Here is a 5,258-nt window from a genome sequence, read left to right as displayed (position 1 = left end):
AATCCAAACTTCGTCAAGCTGGTGCTGCGTCCCCCTACCTGCCTAGCTTATGTGGCGAACTTGTCTCCTACTAGTACTCAGTCCGTTCTAGTAGTAGTTGCATAAATTCCCGTTTACACTGAGATGTTGTCGGATAATGGTTCTCTATGGTTGGGTTTCTTTAATGAAATCGAAGGGAACTCCCTCTTTCGATATATAAAAAAACAGCGGCACCAGTGGTGCCAAAACATTGCCTCAAATTAATAGTGCCACTAGATTAAGGTGCAAAATAATAACATTACTACTTTATCATGGAAGTGCCAAAATAGTAGCACAAGAGAAGGATAAACATGCAGGATCTTTGGCAAATGTTCAGACCAAAAAGAAACATACCTCGTGATGGGAACCATATCTGCAGTCGACGCCATCGTAGAAGGGATGACACCAGTCACCAACATGGATGATTCAATTCATGGGACCTTTTGGTGTAGTTCACCTAAAATGAAGCAATGTCCCATGACCTAGCAGCTTCTTCTTCTTTTAAGAAAAGGGCTCCAGCCCCGGTTCCATTTCCATCAGAAAACGAAACCCACGGAGCTTCTTCTTCATTAGTTGCAATAAAATTGAGCAACATCAAGGTTGGTCATGAAGCTCCTGGAGAGTAGGCGGACCAGGACAGCTGCATCTCTAACAAAAAGAAGCAACTTATCTTAATGGGGAATTTAGCAGGACATGAAAAAAGTGCCATTGATTCATATTACTAGAGGCATTACATTGAAAACAACATTGGTTTAACGTGTCCTTACTTTTAACAGTGCGACTGCTACATTTTACCAGTGGCATTACATAAGAGCGGCGCGGGGCAACAAGCATCAGAAGAGGATATCTGGGTTAGTCCCATTTTTGTTCGGTATATAGCCACCTTATACTGTGTGAGGCTAGCAAATCTAGTGCTGGACTTACTCTGTTGACTTGTCCCCCAGTCCCCACTTCCTTTCCTTTTTCAACCAATAGATCGGGTTTATATTGAGTTTGTACTGCGTTCCCTTTATTTCCCTATTATACCTAGAGACCAGTTGGATAGCCAGTTTGTGCTACTTTTCGCCCCCATTATTTCCTCTTTCGACCAAGTCCTAGATTCAGGTAACAAATCTTCCCCCACCCCACCCCCTTTCTTCCTTGTTTGAACCAAGTACTACTAGATTCAAGTGCATGAACTAGTTTTACCTCTTAACAGTAAAAAATTAGGTGGTTTTCGAACAGCAGATCGATCCTATCTACACGAGGGGGGCTGAGAAATAGTAAAAGATACAAATGCAGCGACGTCAGGAGCTCGGGAAGTAGAGCAAGGCCGGTTTCTAAGGAAGTTATACCTGAGGGTCGCCGGGATGTCGCTAGGTGGGCATCGGGAGGCCGGATCTGCCCACACTACGGCAGCGAGGAAGAAGGGGTGAGAGGCCCTCCCTCGCCCGTGATGCTTGGGAGATAACGGCAAGGCACGCTAATCGGGACGCGCCGGCAGTGGGTAAGAGCCGCCGCCGAGGACGACCGCGTGAACGTTGCACCTTCTCACCTTCCCCGTCGGAGAGGATCCGGCTGGATCTGTGACCAGCGGTGAGTAGAGAGAGAGTGTGGCCACCGCTATCGTGTTTAGATCGAGAGAGGATGAGAGAGAGGTGAAGAGAGCAACACTAGCAAGCAAGCACCGAGGCTCCTGCCTATATAGTGGAGTACTAGTTTTCTTTTGTCTACCGGCCGGAGCCGGCTTGATCCCGGCAATGACTGTCGGGAAGTCTTCATGCACGTGCCCCGGGGGTGCAGTTGTCGTCATTTTGATCTGAAGCACCGGATTATAACATATAACACAAAGAAATGCCACATGACAAGAAATCATAACCTCACTTCCCGAAGGAGACAAGATGAATCCCGACGAACAAACTAGACGAGGATCAAAGCTCAAAGTAAAGATAAACTCGTAGAAAAGGGGTCCGTCGATAGATGTCCTAATTAACATAGCCGGCTTGACCTAGATGGCAGCCGAGTACTCTTCGTGCATGTGCCCCCAATGACTAGCCCAACTCAGTTGTCGCTGTTTAACCCTCGCAGTGATCCGAAGCACATGACACCTAATTTTGCAAGATGACAAGAAACCTTTTTTTAGATTTCTCACTAGAACTACAGCCATGTACAACACAACCTGCACGATAGGTAGACGATAGCCAATCCAGGCGTGTCTGCTGGAGTCTGGTCACATGCATGGACGAACTGATCTTCCGTGTCTTGCATGGATCGTCCAGGTACCAACATATGTACTACTTCTATTAACTCACCTGACTTGCGGGGCCGGGGAGTGTGCCTACGGTTGGTTCTCAATTGCGGTCCCACATGTGTGTGAAAACGCAATATTACGCGGGTTCCATTCGGAGAGCGGCGTGCCAGACCGACCGACCGTCTAGGGCACGACACGAACGCGACGGGCGTGTTGTATACTCCGTACATGTGTACCGCCGTTTTCTTGAGGCTTTGCTCCATGGCGCAATCCATGGATACAAAATTAGTATACTGTACTCTTTAAAAGTCGAGGGTGGGGCTTTTCCCACGTGGTAGGCGAGGCAGTTCCGCCTAGTCTGTTCAACAGAGACGCGAGAAGATGAGGGAGTAGGCTGCTGCAAACATAGGGATGTGTGATTTGACAGTGAGTTACTGCTGGACGGGTGGGGCCCGGTGATTTGACTTGCCATTATCATTTTAATTGCGGCGCTACGACCGGCTTGAGTCTCCTGATTCCTGACCACCTCCATACAGGTGCCTCTCCCGATGCTCCACCATGTCCTCTTGCTTGAGAGCCCACTCCTCCACTTTTTCCTTGCCTCTTTCCCCCAGATATGCAAAAATGGCATGTAAAGCGGGCTTATAGCCCACTATTGTACATGATCCTACAGGTGCTAAGCCTGCCACATAGGCATAATTAAAGTATGATGTGGCAAGTTAATTAAGAGACAGACTAGTTTGGTTACCCCAGGAAGAAACGGTGATAAGCGTGTGTACCTAGATGAAGCAAACTTAGCAACAAAAAAACTAAGCACCTATGCATTGGGGACTTGAGTTGCTAAGCCATTTAATGCCCATAGCACCTCATCTAAGCACCATTTCATTGGAAGAGCTCACTCCTTGGCAAATGCAATAAATACTACGAAGAAAGAGATAGAGAGAAGTAAACAAAACATACTCTTATAGCCAACCTTATAGCTAACCTTGTTGTATGAGTGACTAAGTGATGACTATGTATGACATGCCAACATCAGATAGCCTAACGCACCATGTTAAATCTCCAAGGGCGCGGCCACGCGAGCGAGGCAACGGTCATGGTAGGCGCGACCATGATATGGGCTGCTGGCAGCCCTTGGATCTGAGATCGAACAGTCGCATGCTAAGTTGCTGAAAATTTGCAGAATAACCCTCCAGGATAGGATATTCACCCATAGGTCTAGAATCACGCCATGCAACCGTTCAATCTCAGACCCAAGGGCTCTCAGAAGCCCGTATCATGGGATAATGGAAAGCTTCGTATCACCTGTAATTTTCCCGACGCGTGACATCACATCGAAAGCCATTTAATTGTGCGTCGAGTAGACATGACATCTAAGTGGGCCCCGATAGTACTATGCATGAATCCATTTATCCACCAAGCAAGCCACTACCCTGCCATTCGCACGCGCCCCGGCACTCGACATTTTTACAATCAATAAACTGCTCCTAGTCGTCCCATCCTTTCAGATTACGACAGTTCCACTAATCCTAACCCTCCTCCCAAATCCATGGCGTCCCAAATCTCCATGATCGGCGGTGAGTACAAGGTTAGAACCATCACCTGCGATGAGTTCGACGTCATCTACACCCGTTCTTCCACAACGGTGAAAGAATGCCTTGCTCGCTTCAAACGCATGTTCGAAAACTCCAATGATGAGTGGGTCGCTGGGCTAGATGTTGAGTACACCACAGTCCTGGGAAGCAAGAAGAATGTAAAGGAGGCCACAATCCTGGGAATGTACTAGATATAGACCACATCCAGTATGCTGCAATGGATGGCTACCTTTGTTTCAATATCTACAAGGGTTGGATGAAGAGCAAGAGCCAAGTGTGCGGTTCAAGCAAAGAAGTATCGGCCAAAAGGAAGAGGGACAAGGACGAAGTCGAGGACGTGGATGAGGAGTCCGAGTAAGGTGGCAGTGTTGTTGATCATGGTGGTTCTAATGAAGTGTCTACCAGATTAGTTGCTTAGTTTAATTTCAGGTGTGCTTAGTTTTATTTGAGGGGTGTGTTGTGTTGAGCCCCCAGCAGAACTATGTTATGTTTCTTCTCATTATATTTTGTACATTTCATCTTTTAGTTGGCATAGTACTACCACTCGTTTCTTCACATTATATAAGTACAATATATATGGCCAACATCATATAGCCAGCAGTTTAGTTGTCAAAGAATTTCAGGGTGCTTAGTTTTGTCAAAGAATTCCAGGGTTCTTAGCTTTATTTGAGGGGTGTGTTGTGCTGGAGACCATTAACTTATCATTGTGAGAATCGGTTTATTTTTGTCATGTAACATGGTCAACGGGTTTGACGTGAAAATAACAATGTCTAATGGCATTTCTAATATACGCTGCCTCCCACCAGATTTTCTTTATAGAGGCAACATAGAACTATATGAGTACCCTGTTAAATTTTGGAATTATTCCGGGTTCGTTTGGCCTTTTTTATACATTAATTGAGTTTCTGGTCATTTAATGTGCATAATTCAAATTTGAACTACAAGCACATGCTCCGTGCACCAAAGTTGATTGAAAAATAACATGTGTGTCCTCGGGTGAATTTCTAGGTCACATGCAAGAAATGGGAATGAAATTCAAACATCTAGGCATCGTGGTTCGGTCAAGAACATTAAGAAGCTTGGTTTTAAAATTCTTGTAAATCCAAAACACGCCTGAAAATCATGAAACTTGGCATGGTGTCATGTCATGGTACTACCATGCTGTGGTAAAAAAATTGCAGAATAGGAACAAGTTTCGGTATAAGTTTCTTGCAAACCGGAGCTTCTCTCAAGAACGCTCGTGGTTCTGAGAGGGAACGTGTCACCTTTGTATGCATAATTCAAATTTTAAATACAAGCACATGCTCCAGTGCACGAAAGCTGATTGAAAAATCACATGTGTGTCCTCGGGTAAATTTCTAGGTCCCATGCCAGAAATGGGAATGAAATTCGAACATCTGGGGGTCATGGCTCAG

This window comes from Triticum urartu, chromosome 6 (assembly GCF_003073215.2).
Source record: "Triticum urartu cultivar G1812 chromosome 6, Tu2.1, whole genome shotgun sequence".
Classification (NCBI taxonomy): domain Eukaryota; kingdom Viridiplantae; phylum Streptophyta; class Magnoliopsida; order Poales; family Poaceae; genus Triticum; species Triticum urartu.
This window is presented reverse-complemented; position numbering follows the sequence as displayed.